At 38.3% G+C, this 16498-nt stretch overlaps 1 pseudogene; it reads left to right on the top strand.

The window, feature by feature from the left end:
- Positions 1-6477: 6477 nt before the first annotated feature.
- On the top strand, positions 6478-13207 carry LOC146617804 (G2/M phase-specific E3 ubiquitin-protein ligase-like; annotated as a pseudogene).
- The last annotated feature ends 3291 nt before the right edge of the window (positions 13208-16498 follow it).

Genomic DNA, 16498 nt, shown 5'->3' with positions numbered 1-16498 from the left:
GGATCTCCAACTTCCTAACTGGCAGACCACAGGCAGTAAGGATGGGCGGACATGTCTCAGCCTCCACCACTCTCAGTACTGGAGCCCCCCCAGGGGTGTGTTCTGAGCCCCCTGCTGTACTCTTTGTACACATATGACTGTGTGGCCACTACCAGCTCCACCACCATCATCAAGTTTGCTGACGACACCGTCGTGGTGGGCCTGATCTCTGATAACAACGAGACGGCCTACCTGAAGGAGATTAGGAATCTGGAGAACTGGTGCCAGAGGAACAACCTTCTAAACGTCAGTAAGACAAAGGAGCTGATAGTGGACTTCAGCACTAAGCAGGAGAGGAACTACCAGACCCCCGTCATTAACGAGTGCCCAGTGGAGAGAGTGGACAGCTTCAAATACCTCGGAGTTCACATCACGCAGGACCTGTCATGGTCCTGTCACATCAACACCATGGTGAAAAAGGCCCGTCAGCGTCTCTACCACCTCAGACGCTTGAGAGACTTCCAACTGCCCTCCAAGGTGCTCAGGAACTTTTACTCGTGCACCATAGAGAGCATCCTGGCGGGAAACATCTTAACCTGGTTCGGAAACAGCACCATGCAGGACAGACGAGCTCTACAGAGGGTTGTGCGGTCAGCTGAGCGCACCATCCGCTCCAAGCTCCCTGACCTGCACTCAATCTACAGCAGGCGGTGCTGGACCAAGGCCAGGAAGATCGTGAAGGACCTCAGCCATCCCAACAACAGACTGTTCTCTCTGTTGAGGTCAGGAAAGCGATTCCGCTCCCTGAAGACCAACACAGAGAGACTGAGGAGGAGCTTCTTCCCGCAGGCGATACGGTCTCTCAATCACACCACCACACAGTCCTGACCCACACATACAGTTCTTACACACACTGGACATTCTGGACATTGTTTTCACTTCATTACTTAAATCACGCTGCTGTTATTGTGTATATATTTATTTATATTTCTTCATACATTCTTATATAGTTCTATATTGTGTATTTTGTTGTACAGTTATTTTATTTTCAACTTTAATTTATATATTTTATCTTATTCTTTCCCAGTTAAATTTACCCTTCATTCTAATTTGTGTTGTACAGTTATTTCCTTTTTAACCTTAATTTATATTTTATTCCTTCCTAGTAAAATTTACCCTTTTTAATTTTTCATATTTATTTCCCTTTTTAATTTTTCATATTTATTTCCCTTTTTAATTTTTCATATTTATTTCCTATCTTATTCATAGCCTTTTCCTTTTTTGTTTTCTTTAGGTCACAAGCAGTTGTCCAAGCATTTCACTGCATATCGTACTGTGTATGACTGTGTACGTGACAAATAAAATTTGAATTTGAATTTTGAATTTGACATTTTAACAGTTTGGAAATGCTACATATGTCATTTATATATAATATAAATAATTTAGGGCACAGAGCCCTGAGGAACACCACAAGTTACCTTCAACTGCTTAGATTTTACATTATTGAATTCGACATATTGATATCTTTCATCCAGGTAACTTTTCATCCACTTGTATGCTAACCCTCTTATGCCATATCTCTCTAGTTTATTCATTAATATAGAATGATCAATTGTATCAAACGCCTTTTTTAAGTCTATAAAAACACCAACAGATATCCCTTCAACAAGTTCCATCACTGCCATCGAAGTGAACCTTTTCACTCTAAAGCCATATTGGTTATCACTTAGGAGATTATGCTTCTCAATATATTTATCAAGTCTATTAACAAATAACTTTTCTAAAATTTTGAGAACTGTGGGAGTAGTAATATTGGCCTATAATTGGTAAACTGACATCTCACTCCGTTTTTATGGATTGGAATAACTTTTGCTATTTTCATTTGTGAGGGAAACACACCAGTTTGAAAGGACAGATTACAAATGTATGCGAAAGGTTGTACTATATATTCTATAATACTTTTAACTAATATCATGTCAATACCAAAACAGCAAATACAAGTAAACTGCAATAAATTACAGGTAGTAATAAAATACACTGCTAACTCTTTTACGCTACGTCCACACCTACACAGGTATATTTGGAAACGCAGCTGTTTCTGTGCATTTGGACCTTTCATCCACACGTGAACGGCGTTTCGAATCATCGAAAACTGAGATTTTTTTTAAAACTCATTTTTTGCGTTTACGTGTGGACGAGGAATACAGAGTTCATCACGCAACATCAAAGGTATGTGCCTTTTTTCACGTCACGCTGTGTGCCACATTATTGTTTACATGAGATGAATTGCAGAATGGCAGATAGAGACAAAATACTGTTACTGTTAATCCTACTATCTTCTGTTTTTACACGCTTACATTTACACACGCAATTACTGTCCCTCCATTTAGAAAGGCAGAGGCATCATGGTGTAATTATTTTACGTGTAGTTGTTTTTTTCCTGTATAATAATGTTTAACATTACTAACAATACATTTTTCAAAAAATGCCTCTCTGTGCAAAAACATAAACAACTGTGAGATGCTGTTTGTCCGTGATTTGAACCCGGGGAACAAATCATGGCAGGATCAGCCTGATATTATTTGTATCCCACTGTAACTTTACTGTATAAAGAGCTAACATCTCCAAAACGTCAGTAGTTAGTCATTACAAGAAGTGTTTGTGAACTAAAAATCAAGAATATGGGATACTGTTTGTCCATGATTTGGAGAGCCCAGTGCGTGCTCCCGACACAGGGAAAAACAATTCTGCAGAGGAGACCTACCTTGGCACTTGTGCAGGTGAAGTCAAAGGGAAGATATGCTTCACCATATTTTCAAGTCTTTGGCTTGGAAGGAAGTTGGTTTGGAAACATATTTGGCGATGCTTCATCTTCTGCTTTGCGTTTGTGTGGGCACCCCTTCAAAAACCTGTCCATTATGCTAGCAGTGTCCAAGCATTTTTTTTTTTCCATACCACGCCCCCCCTGCAATGGCTCTGCGGGCCCCACACTTTTCGAACCTTGAATTCAGGAGGAACAATGTGGCTTTTGTCTTGCCCATTGACATTAGATAAGCTCTTCATCCCATCAAAGATATTTATGGCTGCTGGGGAGTTTGTTCAACTAATCTACATGTGTTATGTGGACTTGAAGAAGGAATTTGACTGGATCCCTTGGGGTGCTTCGGGAGTATGGGTTATCTGGCCCATTGTTACGGGCCATTCAGTCCCTAGTTTTTATAGATAGATGTTTCTAGGCATAGCTGTTCATTTTTCATTTTATATATAAATGATATATATAATGTTACCAAACTGTTAAATTGTGTTTTGTTTGATACCAATCTATATTGCTCAGGTCAAAACCTTGAGCAGTTTTTGACTACAGTGGAAAAGGAGTTAAATATAAGGCTGGGCGATATGGCCTAAAATCCATATCACGATATAATTTGAAGCACGTACGGTAATGATATATATCACGATATATTCTTTTCTTCTGTATAATGTATTTCCCACTCTATAAGGCGCACTTAAAATCCTTTAATTTTCTCAAAAATCAAGAGTGTGCCTTATGTATGAATTCTGGTTGTGCTTACTGACCTCGAACTGATTTTGGCAGGCAGAAATCTGTTAAAAAATGTTTTAGTACAACTTTGGTAAGCCACTGCTATGACTGTCGCCAGGCATAATTTGCAGATGATAATGGTTGTAGCCGCTGCGATGCTTTCAACCAAAACAGGCGCAGCTTGATGACATCATCAACATGCGCTATTGCGATAGAGCGGTATAGTCAAAATCTCTATCGTTGGCCAAATTTATATAGTTTCTATCGTATATCGTTTATATCGCCCACCCCTAGTTAAATATATGAAAAATTTGGTTTGATATAAATAAGTCATTGTTAAATATAAATAAAACAAAATGTATTATTTTTTGGAACCGGACAACTAAAAAATATGGTTAAAATGGAATTGAAATTGAAAGAGTGTGCAAAAATAAATTTCTTGGAATAATAATAAAAGTTTTTTTGGAAGTCTCATATAACCCATGTGAAAACAAAATAGTCAAAAACCATTGCTATTCTCCACAAAACAAAGCATGTCCTAAACAAGAAATCATGATATACGCTTTATTGTTTTTATATCCATATATGACATATTGCTTAGAGATATGGGGCAATGCCTATAAAACCAATGTACTTCCTATCTTTAAGTTACAAAAAAGAGCTATAAGAATTATGAATCAATAAAACTATAGAGAACCAACTAACATTTTGTTTATTAAATGAATTGTATGATCTAGTTGAATAATAAATGGCACAGATAATGTACAAAGCACAAAATAAAATGATTTGCTGCGGTACTCAGAAGCGGTTTAAGCCAGAGTGAGTCAATATTACTTGAGGGGAACAGATTAAAAAAAATAATACAAAAACTAGATAAGAAAATAAAGCAAAGATGTGTTTGTGTTAGAGGTGTCAATTTGTGGAATAGTTATGACAGTGACTTAAAAAGGTGTAGTTCACATTCCTCGTTTAAAAACATGTTTAAAACTACAGTATTGGAAAAATATATAAATGAAGAATGAAGAAGAGAAATCATGACAGTGCTGAAATTCTTGGTTCTTTTGCCTGGATTATTGTTATAAAATCTAAATGAATGTATTTTCTTATCTAAGATGGAAGTCTTATTATTGTTTTGTTTTGTTCTTTTGCTTCAAGCCTTATGTAAATGAGCTGCTTGCAGAACAATCTTTCATTAAAAAGTTTGGCATAACAAGCATGTGCTACAGCAGATACCTTTGATTAGCCTTCTCTTGTGTTTTCTTCTGTATTCATTGAGAGATTTGAATGGTAATACATAGAAAATAACAAAAATAAATACTAATAATAATAATAAAGAAGGAAGTGATTTCTTCCAGACAACTCCACAGTGTTCCTCAGCAGCTCCCTGTAGAATACTAACATCATTCCTTCTCTCCTCATCCTCAATGTCTTTCTTTCTTCATTGACTGTTCAGCTTTTGACAGTTTTCTTTTGGCATAAGATCCTCTTTTACCCACTTTGCTAAACTTATATGTTATATATATATATATGCTTCACATATACAGTGAAGTTTCCTCATCTGCCGTTATTTTGTTGTTTCTCCATTTCACAAACATAGGCTACATTTGTGAATGTTAGAAGTGAATATAATAGAAAATTAAGGGTAAAATGTGTTTTACCCTTATATTTAATTTCCACTGGCACTATGGGATATTTAATGTCCCCATGCACACACATCTAACTTCCACCCATTCTGCCTTCAGCAATGGCCCCTGGCAAACCAGGATTTGATGGACCAACCATGGTTTACATTTGTGAGTGTTAGAAGTGAATATAATAAAAAAAATGATTTAGAAAAATTAAATTTTTAAAGTTCATAATGTGACCATAATGTGACTACTGTTACTGAGACTGATTCCAATGATGATTCAGGTTATCTACCCTGTTCCCGTTAAAATAATCCAGCATCTGACTTTAAAGGACTATGCACTTCCACTTACACACACTACTGTTGATATCTTAATTTGCATCTTCTAAGTAAGTTTACTGCTCCACAATTTTGCAAAGAATTATGTGCCATGCCTTTTTTTTATTCAGCTCCAATCTCAATCGAAATAATTCGGCTAAGGGGAAAGAGAGAAATCTTATTAGACTTGGTTTGCTTGCTACATAGGCCTGTGTGCCTGTCAAGGAAAATGGAATGCACTCACAGGTAAAACCTCCTTGACATTTGCTATTTTTTGACAATATTTTCTTCTTTAGTATTTACACTGAGACCAGAAATTAGACAGGGGTCATATCCACTGACTTCCAATCATGATAGAACTACGGTGGCTGGGAAGTGCAAATTGCAACAAATTAAAAAATCGCAACAAATTACAAAAACCCGCAACAAATTACAAAACCCCGCAACAAATTTAAAAAAACCCACAACAAATTAAAAATCCTTGACGGAAAGGGATTGTCTGAAATACCGGAAGTGACACAACAATTAGTCTTACTCCATATTTGTAGCTCAGAAAAGTGATTCGGGATGTCAACAAACGTCGAGAAACGCACTCCTCACAGCGCTTCCTCATTACCCTGACGGTGCTCGCTGCACTACATAGAGAACTGGAAAATGTTTTGCCCGTTTTGTGGCTTTTCACCCCTTTTTGTGCTTCCTGTGGACAGTCTCTGGAGCTTTTGCGGGACACAGACCAGGCTGAAGGATCAGAGTCCCCAGGGACATCAAAACAAACAGAAAATTCTGAACAAAGTAATTTTGATATATTACTCACTTTTTGTTCTCTTCAGACAGTCTATGCTATTTCAGTTAAATAGCACGTTTATTTACCATTTTGGCTCCGGTTTCTTTTTATGTTTGCTTATACTTTATTCTCGTCTACGTGTAGTAATGGAGAGTGCTTATAACCCTGTTTTGATGTTAAACGTTTTTCATTCAACCAAAACAAACATGTCCGTCATACAAGCAGTTCATGGAGTACAAAAAATCAAAATCCAAAGAGCGTCAGGCCTTCAGCTGTGGAGCAAAATTAAAACTCAAGCAACAGAGTAAACCTGTCAAGGTAAGCCATCACAGGTAAATTTATAAACAAGGATTTGGCAATTATTCTTAAAGTGATCTTGCTTGTATTATTTGTTTCTAGATCAATATAGGAATAATGGTGTCACAACAAACGGACTTAAAACCGCTAAGAGGGAAAACACTGCCCTTATTTATTAGCCCCGAAATTACAGCCCCTGACCTCTTGAAGCAGGCTGTAGAAAAAATTATAACATTCAACAAGGACTTGGTGGAGGGACCATATGTCCTTTTGTATCCTGACTGCACAGAGGTGATAAATGTGCCTGGGACAGAAAGGCCATTCCGATTGGCAGACTACAAAGAGGAAATAGGAAAGAACTACAACAGGATTTCTCTTTTCATTTGCCCAGAGAGCCACTTCAAACAAGGTTTGTTAATTTTATATTTTGACGTGTTTACATATACAACAACTAATAATGTGTTTATTTTCTCAGCTCTGATTTCAGAGGATGGTACCTCAGACTCAGACCTTGAGATTGTGATTACATCAAGAAGCACAGCTGAGTTCAACCAGGCAGACACATTGGTGTGTACTTTTTTACCCCTACACCATGCCAGAGGCCTGTGAGTGGCCCTGGCTAAGTGCTCTATTTTTTTTCTCTATAATGATCATAATTCAGTAACATCCATGGGTGGATTATTTTCATTGTGTGATTGTATGTTCTTTAAAAAAAAATTATTATCTTTTAAGTATTGATGAACTATCTAAATGCGATACGAAGTTGGTGAAAGCTTTAAAAAGTGCATATTTTTCATCTTAGGTTTTCAAACCACAAGACCAGAGTACCCCTAATGGTAAACATGCAGAGAAGGAGTAAGTTATTTCAGAGCTTGTTCTGCTATACAGTGGGGCAAAAAAGTATTTAGTCAGCCACCGATTGTGCAAGTTCCCCCACCTAAAATGATGACAGAGGTCAGTAATTTGCACCAGAGGTACACTTCAACTGTGAGAGACAGAATGTGAAAAAAAAATCCATGAATTCACATGGTAGGATTTGTAAAGAATTTATTCATAAATCAGGGTGGAAAATAAGTATTTGGTCACCTCAAACAAGGAAAATCTCTGGCTCTCACAGACCTGTAACGTCTTCTGTAAGAAGCTTTTCTGTCCCCCACTCATTACCTGTATGAATGGCACCTGTTTGAACTCATCATCTGTATAAAAGACACCTGTCCACAGCCTCAAACAGTCAGACTCCAAACTCCGCCATGGCCAAGACCAAAGAGCTTTTGAAGGACACCAGGAAAAGTAATGTAGACCTGCACCAGACTGGGAAGAGTGAATCTACAATAGGCAAGCAGCTTGGTGTGAAAAAATCAACTGTGGGAGCAATCATCAGAAAATGGAAGACATACAAGACCACTGATAATCTCCCTCGATCTGGGGCTCCACGCAAGATCTCATCCCGTGGGGTCAAAATGATCATGAGAACGGTGAGCAAAGATCCCAGAACCACACGGGGGGACCTGGTGAATGACCTGCAGAGAGCTGGGACCAAAGTAACAAAGGTCACCATCAGTAACACACTACAACGGCAGGGAATCAAATCCCGCAGTGCCAGACGTGTTCCGCTGCTGAAGCCAGTGCATGTCCAGGCCTGTCTGAAGTTTGCCAGAGAGCACATGGATGATACAGCAGAGGATTGGGAGAATGTCATGTGGTCAGATGAAACCAAAGTAGAACTTTTTGGTATAAACTCAACTCGTCGTGTTTGGAGGAAGAAGAATACTGAGTTGCATCCCAAGAACACCATACCTACTGTGAAGCATGGGGGTGGAAACATCATGCTATGGGGCTGTTTTTCTGCCAAGGGGACAGGACGACTGATCCGTGTTAAGGACAGAATGAATGGGGCCATGTATCGTGAGATTTTGAGCCAAAACCTCCTTCCATCAGTGAGAACTTTGAAGATGAAACGAGGCTGGTCTTCCAACATGACAATGATCCAAAACACACCGCCCGGGCAACAAAGGAGTGGCTCCGTAAGAAGCATTTGAAAGTCCTGGAGTGGCCTAGCCAGTCTCCAGACCTCAACCCCATAGAAAATCTGTGGTGGGAGTTGAAAGTCCGTGTTGCTCGGCGACAGCCCCAAAACATCACTGCTCTCGAGAAGATCTGCATGGAGGAATGGGCCAAAATACCAGCTACTGTGTGTGCAAACCTGGTAAAGACCTATAGTAAACGTTTGACCTCTGTTATTGCCAACAAAGGTTATGTTACAAATTATTGAGTTGTATTTTTGTTATTGACCAAATACTTATTTTCCAACCTGATTTACGAATAAATTCTTTACAAATCCTACCATGTGGATTCATGGATTTTTTTTTTCACATTCTGTCTCTCACAGTTGAAGTGTACCTCTGGTGCAAATTACTGACCTCTGTCATCATTTTAAGTGGGGGAACTTGCACAATCGGTGGCTGACTAAATACTTTTTTGCCCCACTGTATATTAGAGTTGGGCAATACAATATTTTCTCATGTCACAATATTTCTTTGTTTTATTTCAGGGAATATTGATATACATCACAATATAAACAGCTAGATTTGTACATATTAAATGTGCCGTTGCTCATAAGTAGACGTGAAATCCTCAGAAGCTTGTTTTGATTTAAATATTTATTTCCTGTCATAAGTTCAGACAGACAGATGTATTAACATATTACATCCGTTTCAGATAACTAAAAAAAGGTACATGTTAAAAACTAGATAAAAAGTCAGAGATAAAGATTTCAAAAGACAACAAACACCAGATCACTCAATTGCTTGGTCAATTACATTTAAAAGCAAAAAAGAATGATTCTAAAAATAAATCTTAGTTTACAGTAAGTTTTACAGGAGAAGAGACATAAAATTTTTTGTCAATATCATATGAATAAGCTAATCTCTCCTTGTATATTTATTTTAATGGTTGGTTTAGATGCAAATGGTGCCCAAACATCTCCACGTGTGGCGCTGCTACTTCACTGTGCTGCAGGTAACAAGTCACCCTAACTGGACATGACGCTGTTCCCAGAGCGATTGGTCACTGCGCTACCTGATAAGGATTGACTATTCTTACGTCAATGAAAAAAAGAGGGATTAGAGGAATAAGCAGCATATAAAATGGATGGATGGATGGATGGATGGATAGCTCTATTGCAATAGTCTCATATTTCCATTGAGGAAAAAGTATACTGCAATACATATTGTGGTTATTTTATTCCCCCACCCTAATATAAATATTTATTGGTTTCATAGCATTTTTATAATGTTGGTATCATAAAAAATATTAAATTGTATGAGCTACTTATCTGGACATTTTAATTCCAATACTCTTATTCTGTTTCAGACATGCTCCAGGACCTTCATCTACCATACAGCCATGTCAGGGATTTGGGCAATTTATGTCAGCATGAGGTTTTTTGCTATTGTTGAAATAATACAATGCTATGTATGTTTATGTACAGTATGCAATTTTTGTTGTTGTTGTTTTTCAGATTGTAATATCTGATACAGAGGATCTTGATCACCAAAGTGAAACAAATCCAGTCATAAGTCCCTATAGGTAAATAAAATTGTGTCTTATAAGTAATTTTAAACCTGTAACTAGAGTACACGTTTGGGTTTAGGGATGGGTATCGAAAACCGGTTCTTGTTGAGAACCGGTTCCCACTGTTTCAATTCCTTGGAATCGTTTGCCATTTTTGCAAACGATTCCCTTATCGATTCCAGTCGCCCCGAATGACGTCACCACGTTGCGGAGCGTCATTTACCTGGCAGGAAACATGGCGCCTAAGCGGCTCAAATGCTCAAAAGTTTGATTATACTTTATGAGAACCGATGACAACAGGGCAACTTGCAAAGTAGATATTTCATTTAAGGGAGGAAACACTACGAATATGCAAAAGCATTTGCTCACAAAACACGTGATGACACGTGTTTTTAATTCCGCTCCGGACTCGTGAATCTCAACCCAGCAGCAGCGGTAACGTTTGCACGTCCTCTCCCGTTAATGCGGCAGGTAAATAATCAACTAACAGTGCATATTATGTTAGCGCGATCTGCCTTATTACAAGACCTGCCATTACTGTACATGTAGGTGACCATGATGAGAGAGACAGACAGAGTCTGGCTGGCGCTCGCTGGCAGTTCTCGCTGCAGTCTACAGGTAGCGTCTCCTTTCAGGCCAGGACAGACGAATGTCACCGAGCAGTGACTCAGTTTGTGGTCAAAGGCTTGAACCCATTTGCCACAGCAGATGCCCCCGATTTTTGGTAAGTGAATGTGTTTAATTGTAGGCAGGGACATTACTGGATATTCTTGTGTAATTGCCACAGAACAATTTATGTTATACTTTGTTATTGCTACAGAAGAATATTTATTTTATTATTTTACATTTACAATTTTTTTTCCTGGGGACCCTGTGACACCACATTGAAGAGCCGTAGGCTGGATCTCTTAAGATCTCACTGCTGGGTTTGTAAGGCCATGTTACTCCTAAATTTCTATCTTGTTCAAAGAGAAGATATAAAACAAAGTTCTAAGCTAATCGACCTTAGTGTTCTCCTTTTTTAAAAAAAAAAAAAAAAGAATCGATAAGAGAATCGATAAAGAATCGAATCGTTAAACAGAATCAAAAATGGAATCGGAATCGTTAAAATCTTATCAATACCCATCCCTATTTGGGTTAGTGAAATGGGTAAAGATAGTTATAGGGTGAATACAAGTTTTTCTAATGTTGGAATTATAATTTCTCAACAGACCTGTGTGCCCCCTGCATTGAGGACGAGGATGAAGAGCTGGTTGAAGTTGCTTCACCGATTGATTACAAAGCACTGTAAAATATCAAATACTACTTCAAATAACAACGCTAAATTGTATAGTCTTGCATGATTACAGGGAAGACGTTAACATTACTCTACCTGACATCGTTGCAAATTTATCCAGTGCTACTTCATCAGAAGTGTCAGCAGATTCAACATCTCAAGAGCAAATGTCTGGGATGGAGCAGTCAGGGGTTTCAGGCAGTTGTCATACTCTGAAACCAATGACATGCTGGTTAAATTTACTGATGATGCTGGTATTCTAGAAGAAGGACTTGATGCAGGTGGCCCAAAACGAGAGTTTTTGAGTCTGCTAATGAAACACATGAAAGATCGTCCCATTTTTGATGGACCAGAAGGACATCGATTCCTCGTCTACAATGCAAAGGGTATGCAATGATCAGATGTTTGATAAACTTAATTTAAAGACATTTTTGGGACTTGTAAATCAATTTGTTTTTAATTATTATCAGAAGCAACTCATAATATTTTTTTGGTTTATTTCAACACAGCATTAGTCTGTCTGTCTATCTGATCGATCGATCTGACATCGATTGGCTCTGATCGATCGATAGAGAGAGTTGTGTGTGTCTAAGAGATTTTATCATTTACTGTATTCATTCACAGCTGTAAGGGAGGGTGACTACTACCTAGCAGGAAAGATGATAGCCGTGTCAGTTGTGCATGGTGGTCCAGGGCCCCATTTCCTGTCAGAAGAGTTGGTACATTATCTTGCAGGCCAGACTTCAGTAAAAGCAGCAGTTGCCTCAGTCACAGATGACGACATAGGAAAAGCTTTACAAGAGGTGAGGACAGCACAGGATTTGAATGCAGGATAGAACTATAGCTTCTTTATCTGTATGAAATTAAAATATTCTTTCTTTGTGTAGGGAAAAAACAGGAATGAAAATCAGACACGTAAGCTTACATTGTGTATGTCCATTTTTATGGGTTTTTCAGATCGACAGTGCTGGTTCAGTGGATGTCCTGCGTGACTGTGTCATAAAAACAGTACTATGCTACAGGTGGCTGGTTGTCTAAGGCATGTTTCCACAGTTGAAGAAAAGAAAGACATTGTGTCTGACTATCTCCGGTGGTATATAATTGCTCGAAACTCATCTGTAATTGACAGGTGAGACTATTATAGAAGAGACTATAGAATTATTGTTATGACGGTGTTGTGCATAATTTCCGACTGAAATGTTTTACATTCTCCAAGGTTTCCAAAGTTCAAAGTGTGTCCATAGTTTGTGCATGTATTATGAACTGGTAAATGACACAAAGTTCTCCTCATTCTTTAGATTTAAAGAGGGTCTTTCAGCACTTAATTTCCTGAGTGCACTCCAGCAACACCCTACTTTGCTTTCCCCAGTCTTGTGTCACATGGAAAAGAAACTCACAGCTCTTGAACTTGAGAGACTTTTCAAACCTGACTTCAGCCCATCTGGAAGACGTCTGGAAAGTCAAACTATGGGCTACTGGTCAGACTTTCTGTGAAGGCTGTGAAGGTATTTATTTTAGTACTCATTACAAGACAATGTGCTACATATACATATATTATTTTTTTTATTTTTTGCAGAATCACAAACTGCTGTGTCGGTGGGCGATGTTGTGATGTTTGCAACTGGGCTAACATCACTGTCACCTTCTGGATTAGATCCACTACCAAGCCTACAGTTCCTGGATGACTCTTTATTCCCGATGGCAAATACATGCTTAAACTTATTGAAACTACCAATGACAACCTCATATTCCGTGTTTAAATCCAACATGGATTTTGGAATTCAAAACTCCCCAGGATTTGGATGTTTCTAGGATGTCTGGCCTTGTAGTTCAAACCTGCTGTTGATTTGTTTCTCAAGTTTTTAAGTCAAGATTTTTTTTAAAGATGTTATGAATAGGAGAAGGTGGGACATGCTGGTGGTACAGCACAAATCCATTATAGTTTACCAGGTTTATTGTAGTTTTATTAGATAACCCAGTCACTTACAGCTGCTTCTTCTTGGCATTACATTGTAAATTCTGTAGGTTTTTTGCTACGGGACTTATCCAGAAATCAGTTATGTATTTGAGCATGTTTTTTTATTCTAAAATGTAGGTACATATGTTCAAAGGAGATTTAAAATGCAATGGCTTGATTTGTTCAAAGGTTTGACAGTGCTACTAAAACTAAAGGCATTTAAAAGTGTACTGTGTTCTACTCTTAAAAGTTGTAATAAACCCACAATACAGTGCAAGATTTGATTTTGCTTTATTATTTATCTAAATGTTGAGGACTGTATCTCAACTTCCATCTGCCAAACAAGGACCACAATTAGCAAGACATTGCAGTAAGAATGTGCTTTTACAAACACTAACTTAAACTTTTGGCATCTTCAGCCAACTCATGTAGCCTAGTCCAAAAATACAGCATATGCTATAGGTTTTGGTAAAAACAACAAAAAGCCCTTTTTTTTTTCTTTTTTTTTTTTTTTTTAGAAATGTGCAATTTCTAATAACTTCATGTAAAGTTCAGTGGCAGACTCCCAGCAGACTGGCTTTTGAAAATGATTTTGCTCCATTACAAAATTCAGATACTCCTGTATGTTTGAGTCCCCACATACAACTACTGACAGCCTAGACTCAGGAAAAGTGTCCAGTTCAGATTGTTGAATCAGGAATCCACAGTCCCTGGAGCCGTGTCTGTGGTCAATGGAAGACAATTGCATTAATATAGGTTTACACAAAGTGTCTGTGAAGGTTCTCAGTCATCCAGGTCATCGTAGTCAAAGGAGCTTGCAAAGAAAAGCGTCTGGACTTCTATAAGTTGCTTGAAGACATTTCACCTCTCACTGACATTTACACAAAGTAATTATTTGATCATTATTATCCATTACCTGTGGGGGTAGGTAGTACAGTTTATTTGGCACACCTCCTGGACATGAAGCTGTTCTTGAGGGACGAATCCGATGAGTGTTCCACAGCTTCACACATTCATCAAGATCCTTCTGAACAATGTCAGTGAGGCAAAATCTCAAAAGGCACTGATGCTCGTGACTTCCATTGACGTCTCGAAGATCCGCAAACAGCTCCAACCAAAACTGAGCCCTACAGAAATTGTTAAAAAAAATGTTTAGAAATAGTTTAGTTTGTTTACATGGCATCGTTTCACAACATGTCATCGCATGGCACTTTACAGTTCATTTTAACTGAATCATATATAGACTCCAGTCAGTTTTCTATTGAAAGGGATTGCATACACGCAAAAATCTAAAACATTTGAGTAATGTGCAAAAGTTCATTTATTTTAGTAATTCAAATTGATATTGAATTGAATTGATATTAACTCATTACATACAAAGTGAGGTATTTCAAGTATTTGTTATAATGTTAATGATTAAGACGTAGAGCTTATGAAAAACCCAAATTCAAAGTCTCTAACAATTTGTATGTTCTATTTGTTTGGGTCCTTTTTGCATAAATTACTGCTATCAGTCTGTGGATCTGTTGAGGTGTTATGGAAGACCAGGATGCTTCAGTAGCAGCCTTGAGGTCTTAGCCACTACACTATGTGACACCCCTTTTATCCACACTTACATTAGACAAAACTTTCTATTAATGTGCTTTGATAGTCTCTGGGAACAGCCAACGTCTTTTAAGGCAGCGGTCCCCAAACCCCGGGCCTCAAGCGGGTACCGGTCCGTGAGTCGTTTGGTACCAGGCCGCGAGAGTTGAGGCTCAGGTGTGAAATGTATAGTTTTCAGGGTTTTTATCAGTTTTCAGCATTATTTTGTTATCGTTTTTATCATTTACTCGGTTTTCCTTGGTCTTTTCACGTGTGTTATGAATAAATTTTCTTTTTTTCGGTACGGGTACTAGTTTTATTTTGTTGTATTTATCCGTGACACTTTAAAGGCCGGTCCATGAAAATATTGTTGGGCATAAACCGGTCCGTGGCGCAAAAAAGGTTGGGGACCGCTGTTTTAAGGTGTTCTTTATGGAGGGTGTCAATTATGTTTTTTTTCCCCACAGCTGTCAGGACAGCAGTCATGTCCATCCTGTGAGTCCTCCTGAATTAGAAAGACCATTTAGAGGCTCAGGAACCCTTTGCAGGTAATTTGAATTAATTAGCTCATAGTAGAGTGGCACTTTAAATCTAAAATATTTAACCTTTTCACAATATTCTGGTTTTGAAGTTGGGTTTTTCTTAAGTTCCAAATCATAATCATCATAATTACTAAATGGGCTAAAAATGTCTAGTTTGGCAAATAATGAGTATTTAATATCGGTTTTACTTTTTAAGTTGAATTACTGAAATAATAATAATAATAATAATAATAATAATAATGAATTGCATTATATAGCGCTTTCCGAGGCCCTCAAAGCGCTTTACAATTCCACTATTCATTCACTCTCACATTCGCACACTGGTGGAGGCAGCTACAGTTGTAGCCACAGCTGCCCTGGGGCAGACTGACAATAAATCAACTTTTGCACAACATTCAAATTTGTTACACCTTTAAATATCAGGCAAACTTAAATGTTATATTTACCTTCCTTTTCGATATATGGACCACCAGGACTCAATTCGCTGGTTATTCGTTGATGAACCAAACATGTGACTGGAGTCTCCGCTGAAGTGGTCATCATGATGGTGACGTAGTGCACACTGAACTGCAGCCATAATGCCGTTTTCTGTCCCACAGTCAGTTCTCAGTCTCATCGGTACAACACCAAGGCTCCCAACACATGACAAGTAATAGTAAGCCATGACCACTGGATTATTATTGGTAGGTCCACATTCTAGCAACAAAACCTTGCGTGAAAATCCATCAATGCACCCTGAAATGGCCAAACCGAATGGTTTGAGCTTGTCATAACCATCAGCATGCCACATGTAGTTGGGTCCCAGCAAATGATAGGTTCTCCTAATGAATCTTCTGCGTGTTCTCATCTGGCATCCATGAGGATTAAGCTCCCGGAGTATTTTCATCACATCATCCCTCTTCACTTTAAGATGATGCTTTTGTTTAAGTACCTGCCACATTGTTCGATACCCAAACAATCGCCCAGGTCCTTGAAGCTCCGCTCTGATTGCGTTAATGATCGTTGTTCTGGAGTGAAAAT

Source organism: Diplotaxodon limnothrissa, linkage group LG15 (genome assembly GCF_057381915.1).
Source record: "Diplotaxodon limnothrissa isolate DT_005_m linkage group LG15, D_limnothrissa_male_GT1.1, whole genome shotgun sequence".
In the NCBI taxonomy this organism is placed as follows: Eukaryota; Metazoa; Chordata; class Actinopteri; order Cichliformes; family Cichlidae; genus Diplotaxodon; species Diplotaxodon limnothrissa.
The sequence above is the reverse complement of the archived record's forward strand: the minus strand, read 5'-3'. Positions and strand labels throughout refer to the sequence as shown.